At 42.6% G+C, this 13,710-nt stretch overlaps 1 protein-coding gene across 5 annotated transcripts in view; it reads left to right on the forward strand.

The window, feature by feature from the left end:
* The first annotated feature begins 9,917 nt into the window (after nt 1-9,917).
* The window catches only part of SCRN1 (secernin 1), a 38,998-nt gene continuing 35,205 nt past the window's right edge, over nt 9,918-13,710 (forward strand). For 3 of the 5 annotated variants that reach the window (XM_082045828.1, XM_082045830.1, XM_082045831.1), the window contains exon 1: nt 9,924-10,004. The gene's annotated coding sequence lies outside the window, so the exon portion shown is untranslated. Of the gene's footprint in view, nt 10,005-13,710 lie in introns of all 5 variants that reach the window. The other 2 variants (XM_082045832.1, XM_082045829.1) reach the window with 2 other exon arrangements.

Consider the following 13,710-nt stretch of genomic DNA (forward strand, 5'->3'; position numbering starts at 1 on the left):
AGTTGGCCCTAAGACAATCTTGCCTGGGATGTGGGAACCAGCAGGTACCCAACCACCCAAAGGGAAAAACTCTGCATGTGTGCTGCCCAAACTGAGACTTGCATTGGGACTGTCAGGGTTTTAGATGATTATTTGCAGTGTTGAGCATGTTCTCTAAATATCTGGCTGGACAATGAACACGTAAAAGCATTAAATAAAACTTGGCCCAGATTACTGACCCAATACATAAGAAGTTAAGCTTAAATAATGGGGTGCCAGTGTGTGCCTTTAGTAAGGGCCAACTGTTGTTTCCTTTGTATTAAATAGGAGTCTGGAGTCAGTGAATGCTGTGAAATGTACATATGCATTAACTTCCACTTAGATTTTTAAAGTACTTCATAAAAATAACTTTCAGTGAACGTGTGCAATAGTTAATTGCTTAATGCCAGCACAGCATTAAAGCTGCAAGACTAAGATGCTTGATTTGGTCTGTGTAGATTTATGTCAGATGAGTGGATGGGTTTTGTTTTTAGTGCTTTTCTTGGTAGCTGTGTTACATTTCTGAAATTGAAATGAAAAAAAGTTTCAAAAGTGCAGAATCAGCAGCAGATTTTAGAAGCCACTTCAACTTCATTACTGTTTGCTATCGTTAAAGTTGTCATGTGAAGACGAAGGGATTTCTTAGGTAGAAATAGCACCTCCTGTCTTAACCTCAATTGCATCTGCCTATTAATCCCCAGGGTGTGCTGCTGCAGTGCCGGCAAGAGCCAGCTACTACTGGCAGGAGAGCAGGGGCAGCTGCCTGTTCTCCAAGGGGAGAAGGAATATTGGAGCTTCAGTGGCACTCAACAACATTTTGTCTGGCTTACGTGCAAAGTGCAAGGTGCGTTTCCCCTGAAGAAACAAATCCTTGCTTCTTGTCTGTAAAATGCAGTACTTGAAAAAGTGAAGAGGGCTCAAAACAGCATCATGAGCATGTACCAGATCATTGTGCCTGCAGCTTATAGCCTTCTCCACACATTTCTTGCTGTTTTGTGGTTATATGTACTGATGGTTTTTAGAATGGCAACCTGTCATTCAGAGCTGCTATGCAGCACAAACAGTGGGAGTTGTTGCCTTCTGTAGGTACTGAAGCAGCCTTCAGAGCTCATTTTATCTGAAAATTCTTGATATGCAATGCAATGACACAAGAAAGCTTTTGGCAAAACTTCAGGAATGATGCTTATAGTCTGAAATGTTTTTTAAAGCTTTCTTCTTGAGATCAACTGACAAGGCAAGCTGGGTTGAAAATGAAGAAATCGCTTTATCAGGTCTTAAATCTTTGCTTTTCTGTTCCTTATGTCTTTGTGCTGCCAGCAACATCCCCACTAGAGGTGTTTTGCTGAGTACTATATGTGACAGAATCATAAATTTGCAGTGTTAAGTACATACTGAAGAAACTGCTACCATAGTTTCTTCTTGATGACATTTAGAATGAAAACGATCCAGTGCGTTCCCTGAGTACTTCAGTGTAAAAACAGGTGGTACAGGTCAGCCTTTCGTTTACAATTGTCCTTGTTATATGTGCTCCCTCCACCACATCACTTCTGCTGTTACACATGAGGTGGTCTATCCCTTGACCCAGAAATCTCAGTTTCAGATGGCAGGTGAGCATCAGCAGGATGGGGACAGCTCATTGCTTTGAGTCATTCCAGGAAAAGGAGCAAAGGTGGGGGAAATGTGAGAGAGACTGGAAGTAGGCAGAGCGATGTGAGAAATGCAACAGATTTTGTTTCCTAGATCCTTTGGCATCTGCTTGCTTGGCAAAAAGAACATTGGCAGGCACTGATGTAGGTACTGCAAATTATGAGGCTGGTTCCTCATCTGACTTTGATTATAAATCACTGCTGCAGCCAGTGTGTATATGGATTTTTACTCTTATGACAAAGTTTAAATTTATACTTCCATGGTCCATTGAAGAATATTCAGAATAGGAGTATTGCATTTGACTGCTGTTTAAAAAAAAATAATCAGCCTCATTATAGAGCTTTTTAAAAAAATCCACAAAATAACCCCACCATTATATATCTTCAGCACTTGTTTGTGGTAGCAGGAAATAAAAAACAACAACCAACAAACCTGCTTATATTTGTATAATCCCAGATAATTTTAGCTTCTCTTGAACGTTAATCGTAATGCTTACATTCTGTGCCCTAGTTTTCTCCTGGTACATAGGAAAAACAGCTCTCTAACAAAAGAAGGAACTTTCTTTAGCTATCCTGCTTCTGTTTCCATGCTTGTGCTTGATTATGTCAACAGTTTCATGTAAGAATTGTAATTGCAAAGTTCAGTAGGAAGCTATATATCTGTTAGAGGGACAAGGATCTTCATTATCGGCCCTGCCAGCCTGCAAGGGATTCAGATGGAGCCTCCTCCTGTATCACATTTCTTCCTTCTAGGAGGTTCTGTTCCAAGAGCAGGTTGGTTTAGCTAGGGGTTGCACCTGGGTAGGAGCTGTGCAGTATTTCTGTTCTCTTGAATGATGTTAAAAAAAGTAGGAGCTTGGTTTAGCTGAGAGATTTGTCATGAAGATGAAGGATAATTTGAAACATGTCAGGTAATTAATTTTGTGCAAGGTTTCTGAAGGCCATGTTCCTGATGGAGGAATGGAGTTTGTCTCCAGGGATTTTTTTTTTTTTTTTTAATGATTTTTTTTTTTTTCTTCTAACTGCTCTGCATCTTCAATAGGTAAAGAACAAACAAAGCTACTTTAAAAATGTTAGGATCTGACTGCAGAAATCTAGTGGAACCAACTTTTCAGAGCTCCCCGAATGCCAGTTATGTTTTCCTCTAAAAAAAATGGAGGCTGATGCTACCTACCATTAAGAATTGCTTTTCGTATTAGATACAACACTTCTAATTTCTAGTTTCAGTCATGACCTGCTTAAGGAGATTAAATGATGCAGGATAATTGATTCCTCATCTGGGAATCAGACTGAAAGCATTAAATCAATCCCATCCTTTTACATTTTATTACAATTGAAATTTCGTTAAAGTAGCTGGTTTCCTCCTCTGCCTCCTTCCCTGAAGAGTGAACTAGGTAATACCTATTTTGCGTGCTTGGCCTGCTGTCTCTCTTAGAGTAAATAGCACAGCTTAGCTCTGCTCTCTCTAATCCACTGGGATATGTCGTTAGAGAACAAGTTTTCTTTCCATAAATACAAAGCCAAATGTTCTTAGTGACCCTGTGTCCATCTCAGGGTATGGAAATAATATGGCTATAGCTAATGGACTAATCATAGCTTAAAGAAAATTATGTCCTGCTGGATTTTACTCTTGGCAATGCTGACCACAGTACTTAGGTAAGACTGGCGATGTTTCTTCCTTTTAATAGAAGGTATAATAAGAATTTGCATCCAGTATTCCAGCCCTTATGTGCCATCATGTCCTCATTGCAATTGTCCCTGTTATTAGTTGGGTTAAAACCTGGGCTTAACATGGTCACACAGATGTCGCAATGTAGACTTGCACTCTGAAATAATGCAACGCTCTGCCTCTGCAAAACTCAGTCTGAAGCAAAGCTCCCAGATATGTGGTGCTCATCTTGCAGCTAACATGTGAGCACAAAGTGCAGCAGGAGTGCAGACGGAGCAGAAATGGCCAATGCTCCTATTCATTTGGTACCAGACCTTGTTATTGCTAACCTGTGCCAAATCCAGCTCCCTGTGGCACCCTTTCACAGCCCCAGCCAGCCGTGCGCGCAGCAGAGGGGCTGTGTGAAGGCAGGCTGCTGGGGTGGGCTGTAGGACACTCATTAAGAAGCTCTGCCAGGCCTCTGCTGGCTTTGAACCTCCACACCTCGCTTCTTGGGTGGGCACCACGGGCATGTGTGGTTGCAGCTCTGCTCAGGGGTACATTGAAGGGCAGGCTTAGAGAAAACACCAGCAGCCCTCATGCTGAATGGGAGAAAATAGGAGAGAAAATAGAAAGGCAGGAGAACAGCTCCCCAAACCACCCAGTTTTCCTTGACCAATACCCACAGCCAATACTAAGAAGTGTAAAAACTCCTGGGTAACTTATTGTTGACACTTCTTTGTTATTAATAAAATATGTACACAAGGAATAACAGGCAATCAACATGGTTATTTTTCCCATTTCCTATTAACTACTATTTTTCAGTTGTACATTATGAGCAAGGCCATTTAGGCAAATGCAGGCTCTTTATGAGAAAGAGATACCCAGTTGTGGATACTTTTTAAAATCCTTTTGGAAGTACTGGGACCAAAAGGACTTCTTCGTTTTATGTCTCTTTTATTTTAAAGTATTTCTGTTATCAGAGGTCCCTTCCCACTTACAGCTATCTACCACTTCTGTGTATGAGGAAAATGACTTAATGATTGAGGTTTATTTTGAGAGTCTGGACTCTTTAAAGTAGCATTAAAAAACCCAAAAAGAAACAAAACAAAAAAACCCAACTAAACCAAAAAGCCCCCAAACCAAAACAGAGAAATAAAAAAACCCAAACAAAAACAAAAACAAAAAAAACACACACAAAAAACCCCACACACACAATCAAAAAAGAAGACCATCCAAGTTTTAATTCCCCCGAAAATAATAATAATGGAAAATGCTACAGTAAAAACATACATAGCCTAGCAAGCCCCCAGCATATGATGTGTATGGGAGGAGAAAAAAGGTTGCTGACACATGCATAACTTTTTAAGTGTACTCAGCAAACCTGTTGCTCTGGTAACTAACCAGAAGACTGCACCTCCCCTGACGGAATGCTATTTGCACTGCACCAGATGGCTGAGAAACCATGTAGTGGCATTTGTTGTCCCTTATGTTACTGTCCCATCTTTTCTCTAAGTGCTGTGATTTAATTTGCAGCAATTTACATGTAGATTATTCAGACATGACACACTAAAATACGATGTAAAGCTGCTTCAGGTATGCAGTCACTTTGGTGAACTCCTGTATCACCTGCGTAACACCAGAACTGTTTTATCTTATGAATTTTTGTTCAAGCTGTTGAAATTTTATGAATAATGCTAAGCTCAAAAAAATTTGAATTTTAATATAATTGTAATAAGGGTAACTATATAGCACATTTCTGTACAGGCAGCATCATAAGAATGAAAGTATACACGAAGATTAAACAGGATCATTGCATAAGAAAGCAATGATGTTGTATCTGTTTTTTCTGCTTCCTTGTTTTCACTACTGGCTTATCTTCTTAGGATGACAGATTTCCTTCTTCTACCCTCATATTATTATGAGTCTTAAGCTATTGTCAAGTATTTTAGCTTCATTGTTACAGGTGCCGTTCTAACACACTACAAAAGCTCCAGGCTCATGGACTTTGTAAGCCAATAATAATAAATGTGTCTTGCAATACTTTTTAGAGTTATGAAAATAAGTATCCTGTCACGGGTTATCATAAAATTAAAGCAAAATGATAAAATTTATGAAAACAAAGCAAGAGACTAACACTTTTTTTGATAAATCATTACTTCAGAAGAAAGCAACCTTTCTAAACGGACAACGCAGCAGCTTAGTTGTGTGGTTCAGTGCCGTAACTGCCAGGTTTCTAGACACTGAGGGTAACTGCAGCATGAGAGTCCTTGTCACTCACTGTCTTCTGTCCCTGTGACACTAACTAAGCAGTTGTGTTCTGTTATGTCACTTGTGCAATGGAGAAATGGATCACCTTCTGTGGTGCATAAGTAAGAGCCTGGCATCTAAGCCTGCCATTGTGCCTACAATGACATCTCATGTACAGCTGCAGCCATTGACACAGATCAGTCTTCAATGGTATAATTGGATAAAAGGGGCTGCAGCCAGGATTTCTTACATCATTTTTGTTTCATTCACTGAGCCCAGCAGGTGACATCTTTGCTTCACATCAGAATATTGCACCTGCCACCCTCTTTCTTTGTTATGAGTGAAGCCACCTGTAGTGTGGGAGAAGTGCTCTCAACTCTCTGTTCCACTCTCCTGACTATATTAAAAACTCAAAACACCCAAGTACCATTGACACTTTTTGCTCTTTAGATCTGTTCTACAACATCAGCTGAATTTACTGGCCTATGGGGTAATTATTATCTTAGGGTTCCTGGGGTTTTTCAATGTTACTAACTCTTCTGTATGTAAGAAGTTTTTTGCTCCTGTAACTCACTGTAAGGGTAATCATTTACCTTTAGTGGGACGCCCTTATGGGTATAGGTTTAGAATTCTGACTTAGCAGCAACCAGGTACATTTCTTCTGTACAACTGTACAGTTCCTCTGATTTTTATGTACTCAAAATCAGTGCCCCACCAGAGAGAACAAGACAAAGATGGTGGCTCAAAATAACAAAAAATAATACCAACAAAAGGGCTTTCTTGGCTGCACTATCTTTTCACCAAAATCTATCATAGTACATTTTTAATGTAATTTCAACAGTAAGATGTTCCTTTTTTACAGTCTGCATTAGGCCAGCTTCTCTCCTTCTAAACATCATTTATTGAGAAAACTAGTCCCATTGCTTGCATGCCTGCATGGCTGCTGTCTTGAATTTGCAGAGTAAAGTGTTTTGGAAATGATGAATCAAAGTTTAGTGCTGCAATGTCTTTGAGAATTTTGGGTACTAGTTCTGCTGAATAGGTTTTGATCTCCAACTAAGGAGGTCTTCAAAGAAGAACAAAACCAAACTAACTTAAGCTATATGTTGCTGTGTGTGCCTTTTGGTCTCTTCCTTTCATAGATAAAACATGGAACAAAGTTTCTTTGAAATTAACTTTTCTAAAGGTGTGCCCTTCCCACTCTCCTTCTTTGATATTGCATCCCATTGGAAACTCAACTCTTACAGGAGAAAAAAATATTTTTTAATATCCATAAATTCTGCTGTTATGTTATTAAGTATGAAGAGCAAATAATCAATAGACAAGCATTGTGGCTTCGTCCTAATTATTATAATTTTGTATTTTCTCTTTACACAGCAATCTCCATTCAAAGATTTCAAGGATGCAGCTGTGAGTAAATGTTCTCCCCATTTCATGTATGAGGTAATTTAATTGCCACAAGTTTACAAGATTTATCCAAAGCCAAGCAGCAAGCTTATGACAGACCGACGTACACCCCAGGCTCTCTTGAATCACAGGACTGTTCTCTAAGTGCTCATCCTTGCTGCTTTTCACAGTTTATGACAGCTTACGCAGAAAGGAAGCCTCGAAGATTTCTTTGTTGCCAGTATGTAATAATTCTGTAGACAGTCTAATAATTCTTAGGTAGATTATACTCAGCCATAATCATCTCCAGTGCAATTAGAGAATAGACTTAGTCATCTAAGTGAGCATAATATGGGCAATGTAAGTGGTGTGTTATAGGATATAATTTAAACCCCCTTTTAAATTGCACCTGCTCTTTTCATCAGCTATCTTTCTGATTCTAAGCAGCAAGTTGCCTATGATGCAGTTCTTCCTTGATGTAGCTCCAGAGCAAGGAATTTGGCTTGTTTGTTCAACTGAAACTGTTACAATTCAATTGGTATAAATTCCTCAGATTTTCAGTCACTCACATCACCTTTCAGTTAGTTATTTTAAGCAGGGGATATCTAGTCTCTTTTCTCTTGCAAAACACATTGAACCACAATTCTGATGACAGCAAACTGATAGCAGAGGAAAACAAAAGTCTTGCTTAAAATATGTAACGGAAGATCCTTGAGTAAGAAGGGCTCCATGTTGCTAATGATCAGCCCTGCTTTCTAATCTATTTCTAGTCTAAATAATGATTTATAAATTAGTCCCTATTCAGGTAACTGACACATGCTCAAAAGGTGCAGATCCCACCTTCTACATTTTCTTTTAATGTAGGGTCCCACATGCAGATTTTGTCTGGCTGATCTAATAAACAGTGTGATATTTAAGTCTCTCGATTCCTGTGTTGCAGGAGTGCACGACATGTAGTACTAACTGAAATTTGGACTAGTAGTCCTGTACTTTTTGTGTCAGTTGATTCTGCAGATGTTAGGCTGGCTTGGCCCATGTTAATGAGTTAGGCTCCTGAAGAGAAATGGGAAAAAAAGCAAATATCCTCAGGAACCCAACTCCCACCACCAAGTTGTGCAGCACTACGGAAGTCATGCTGACAGGGGACTTTCAGGTAATTAGTTCTGCAACAGCTGATTTCTGTATTTCCTGTGCCTTCCCCAGGTTCCACACTGCTACATCAACATAACGCCCTCGCTTTTTTCCTGCACTTACACTGGAATGCTCTAGTTTTAAACGGCCTTTGTTCCGCCTACTGGCTCATCCTCAACATTCTGACCTCCTCCCTGGCTTTCTTTTAGTCTTCCCTTCTTTTAACACATCTGTCAGTCCCTTCTCCACATCAAGCATCTGCTCTGGGGCAGGCACTGGTGAAGCGTGCAGCAAAGTTCCCGTCCTTGAAGACTGAGATAGAAACGTAAAGGTGCTGCCTCACGCCAGCAAACCACGTTTGTTTTCCTAAACCAGAGCTGTTTAACTGAGTAGCCGTGCACCTGCATGGTCACACCTAGCAGTGGAACAATTTTCAGCTCTCCGTGGAGGCACAGGTTGCGTGTTGAGGATGGAGCACAACATAGCCTCATTTGGGTGGGTTTGGCAAACAGAGCATGGCAAAGGCACGCTGTGCTATACACGGGGGCTGAAAGGGACAGTCGGTGCCACGTGATGCTGGTGCTCTTGCACCCAGAGAGCTGAGAGGTCCCCAGGGGTTCAGCCCCTGGAGGGGCAGCAGCCGCTGTGATGCTTCACATGCAGCCTATGGAGAAGACCCCGATCGTGAGGTCATCCCCTCAGCTTTGCAAAATCTGTTGGACTCCTCATCTGTCGGTTTGACTGGTTAATGAGGCAGCCACATTTTAAATTACTTGATTTACTTTCTAGACTTGTCCTGTGTGTGAGACAAAGGAACTCAAGTTATCTATCCAACTATATAACTAAAACTGAACACGAGCCCCTTCTCTTCCAGCATTTCATGTGCGGGGAGCATTTATTGGTCCCCAAAAGAGGCTGAGGGATGACACACACACCACTCTCCACCATGCGCGGGGAACATGGACACCTGTTCTCGGCGCTTTTCACATCCTCACGCATTGGTGACCTCTGCCTCAGTGAGGCCTTTGGGGGTACACACACCCACCTAAGAATCACAGAATGTTAGGGATTGGAAGGGAGCTTGAAAGATCTTCTAGTCCAATCCCCCTGCTGGAGCAGGAACACCCAGATGAGGTTACACAGGAATGTGACCAGGTGGGTTTTGAATGTCTGCAGAGAAGGAGACTCCACAACCCCCCTGGGCAGCCTGTTCCAGTGTTCTGTTACCCTTACTGAGAATAAGTTTCTTCTCATATTTAAGTGGAACCCCCTGTGTTCCAATTTATACCCATTGCCCCTTGTCCTATCATTGGTTGTCACCGAGAAGGGCCTGGTTCCATCCTTGTGACACTCACCCTTTACATATTTTTAAACATTAATGAGGTCACCCCTCAGTCTCTTCTCCAAGCTAAAGAGCCCCAGCTCCCTCAGCCTTTCCTCGTACGGGAGATGCTCCACTCCCTTAATCATCTTTGTAGCTCTGCACTGGAAAGGGACCGGCGGCCACCACCTCTGGCCCTGAGGGCTGAGGACGGCTACCAGGAGCCAGGACCGGTGTCCTCGCTGAGAGGGTGTGTCGGGAAGACCCCGGGCACGGGCAGGAACGGCTCTGAGGAAAGCCGTCGTGCCAACAGAGCAGCCGGCCAGCTCCGCGGTGACCCGCCGGGAGCGGGGGCACAGGGGCCGGCCGAAGCGCGCTGCACCACGCGTGGCGGGACGCAGCACCGCCGCGCCCTCCGCCGCCGCACCGGCTGGGACTCGCCGCGCGGAGCGGTTCGGCGGCGGCTGCGTGCGTCGCGCCTGCTCCCACCGGTAGGGGCCGCCGCCGCCAGGCTGAGGGGTGAGGAGCGGGAGGCGCTGAGGTGCGGTAACGGCGCCGGTAACGCTGCGCGGTAGGGCGGCATCTCCCCGGCCTCCTCTGAGCGGTGAGGCCAGGCCGGTGCGGTACCGCGCGGCGCGGGGGGGAGGGCGCGGGGGCTGCGGGCAGCGACCTGCCCGGCGGGGCTCGCCCCGTTAACAGCGGGAGGCGGCGGTGGTGAGGGGGGGGCGGATCGGCGGGGAGGGCGGCACAGAGCCAGTTTCCCGGAGTCGGTGCGAGCGCTGTCCCCCGGCAGCGATGTCCTGCGGCGCCTCCGCGCACCTGCTCCCGCGGCGGCGGGAGGCACCGCGCCGCCCTGGGCGGGGGCTGCGGGCACCGCGGAACATGGCTGCCCCGCAGGCCTCCCCCGGCCCGCGGGGGCGGCGAGCCCGGCGGGAGCTGGGCCCCGGTGGTACGGGTGGGGAGCCCGCGGCCGGGAGGGGACTTGGTGTTCGGGGCTGGCATCAGCAGACGCCATCCCCGGCTGTGTTTCCAGTTTGAAGCAGGGCTCCGCGATCTCTGTCCTCCCTGGCTTTGCTCTGTATTAGCTGCTGCTTTCCCTTCTGCTCTTTAAGGACCCGGTGTGGGTTGTGTTCCCTCATCTTTTTAATTTTTTTTTCTGAAGGTGCCTTTTCGTTTAGTCACCTTGAAATCTAGATGCCTTCGTGTGCGTTTCTAAGCATACTGTTACGCTCAGGTAGATACGTGATGGTTTCATTTACTTGAGCAGGCTGATGAGAAGACATATCCTCCTGCAAGAGTCTGCAAACCTGAGATCGCTGTGCTACTGTAATAATACTAGAGGCTATGATTAACCTAATTTTCTTTTTTTTTTTTTTAAATACATTTTCTCCAGTACTGGTAATTAGAGGGGGAAAAAAATCATGTTAAACCAGCATCTCAAACAGAACACAGCTTTGTTAGTGCCCAGATCTTATGAGTACACAGATATATAAATCTGTCCCTGTGAAAAATATCCTTAGAACTGAGTAAAGCCATCCATACCTGTAAGATATGAAACTTTAGTAAGCCAAGTGCTGCAGTGCACCTGGAAAATTCTGTGATGCAAACTATCTGTGTATGCTAAATTTACTCAGTAGTTTAGAAGATACATGAACTCGTGGGAAGTGGAGTGAGTGACTCATTGATTGTAGACTGTTACCGTTTCAACTATTGGTCTAAAGCTGTTTTAGAATTAGGGATTTAAAGAATCTCTAAGCATGCTGGTTTGTTTGTAATATGCACCCTAAAGCCTCCAGCCAAACAAAAAGAAAGCTCAAAACAAATACTCAGTCATACATATTTAGGAAGCTGACCTCTATGAACACAGGACTTCCGCTCCTTTGAGGTGAATCAAGACTGAAGTTAACTTAAAACATTTATAGTGCTGTGAATTTTACCAACCAGTTTAGATCCCAGAGCATATATAGACAGTCTAAAAAGACAGGTGTTGTATGGAGGCAAATGCGGATGGAGGTTGTATATTGATATGAGTAGGCTTTGTCTGCCCCAGAAAAGTATTTCTGATGCTTAGAGTTTTTTATGGTAACTTCCTTTTGTGGAAGACATTTGTAACTTTTTTTCGTAGTAAAATAGGACATGTATTAAGCTCCATTTGTTTAGTCTTACTGAATTTGATCTTTTTTGGTCAAGGGTACTGAGTCTAGCCTGAATCTTGCCTTCAAAAGTCGTCAGCCATGGATGCTTTACGCAGCTTGCATGTGGGAAATGTGCTAGTTTATGCTAGAAGCCTCCAGTAAGAATTTCTTTATTTATTATGGACTTGAAGAGTTGCAAAGCTGGACATTATCCCTGTAGTGTATTTGCCTTCCCCTTTCTGTAAATTAAGCAGATTGAGAAATTGCACAGAATTGCTGCCTACATACCTGCCTCCCTGTGAGGTATCCAAATGGCTGGTTTCTGCCACAGTGTGTTGTGTTACATCCTAACATTTACAAAACTCTTTTGCTAATATTACTACACTTGCTGTTGTTTTAGGTTATATTTTAAACTAAACTGAGACTTCCAACAAGATACTTTGATGCTTTTTGGTTTACACCTTGTTAACATAATCATGTTGCTAACTTGAAATGACTACCAGTCAGTGTGCATTAGCTGGTCATGTGTGGAGGTGGACAGTCAAGATCCAACTGAACTGCCAAACTGGATTGTGCTGCCTCTTTGCAAGGAGGAAAAGCTGCATGGCTAAGTATTATGCAGCAGTTCGCAGCTTTTCGTTGTGAAGCTGTGTGTTGTACAAAGATGCTTTAAATGCCAGCAGCTCCCGACAGTGATCGCTGCCTCAGTGACAGAAGCAGGAAAAGCAGGTGCTTCTCTATGAAATGGAGAGTGTTAGAAAAATGACTTAGACTGCAGGCTGGTATTGCAGCTATAAAAGGAATAGAGTTCTGTCGCTGCTTGGGACTTAATTAAGTGCAGTGACATCCACTCAGTGAAAAGGCTGTATAAATAAAGAATTTGACTTGTATGCACAGCCTGTGATGGAAATGAGATTGAAATCTGTTGTCTCTGGATGACTGACCCTGATTTTTTTTTTTTTTTTTTTTTTTTTAAATAGAACTATGTTTTCATTAACATAATACAGATTACTTGAGGCAAAAAATAAGATCCTATCTTTTCGAAGATGCGTACTTTGGAAGGTTGCGCAGGGATGTATTAGACAATAAAAACAGAACCAATGCATCAGGGGACTGTAAACTTTTTCAACAGCTGATATCTTACCATTAGTTAGGACTTTAAATGCGGAAGAGTTTTACCATGCTCATTTGATGGCCACTATCTAATTTGTTAGACATTCTTAAGAAATCTGGCAGCTGTTGCCAGGAATATTTCAAATTTTCCTACATACAGCAGCAGAAATATTTTCAGTTCCTTCCAGGGTTATTATGCATTTGCTCTGTTAAATGACCAAAGGGGGTGTACTGCTTAGGAAAGCTTTGAAGTACAACTTGATTTTATGCCTGTGTAGGGAATTGCTACTTCTCGTAATTCAAAAATAAAAGTATATTTACTGGAGAAGATGACCATCCATCCCAAATCTCTGAATAGAAATTTGAGATGCTGCTCATTTTGAGCAAATTCTTCAGAAATTTTCAACATGTTGTTAATATACCAAAAAAAAAAAAAAAAAAAAAGAGGAAGAAAAAAAGGAGAGAAAGAGGAGAGTTGAGCATGGCTTGCTAAATTTCAGCTGCTGATAACTCCTATTAGATATCTTCTCAGACACAGCCTAGATGGACAGATTCAATCAAAGTTGAGTGTGGCACCTTCAATTGGTAAATTGGTATCATCATCCATTGGTGGTAAGGAAAGAGTTGAACAGTTTAAGTAAGCTCTAATAATGAAATGTCCAAACTGTGAGGACGCAGAGATCTGGCATGGTTTTGTGGTTTCTATTCAGGAACAGTCTCTGCTTTCTAAATTCTTAATAAATGCAACCTTCCTTTCTCCTGATAAGTCATGCATTAAAACTGTCCAAATTGTCAATTAAAAAAATAACCTTTCAGTGTTTCCTAAGATGGGAACAATATATTATTGTGCCTTTCAGTTTGCTGTCTTTGTTCTGTGCCTGCAGCTGAATGAATTTTGCTTTTCATTTCTGTTTTTGGAGATGTTGCTTTTCTGCAGGATGCAGAGATCACATGTCTCTATGTGCATAAGATATGAAGCTTGATTTGTAAATGGAAATATAAGATTGTCTCAGGCACAGGAAACATCTTAATTTGAAAGTTAGAATACAGGGTCAAAACCAA

Source organism: Streptopelia decaocto (assembly GCF_964273445.1).
Source record: "Streptopelia decaocto genome assembly, chromosome: 2".
NCBI lineage: Eukaryota > Metazoa > Chordata > Aves > Columbiformes > Columbidae > Streptopelia > Streptopelia decaocto.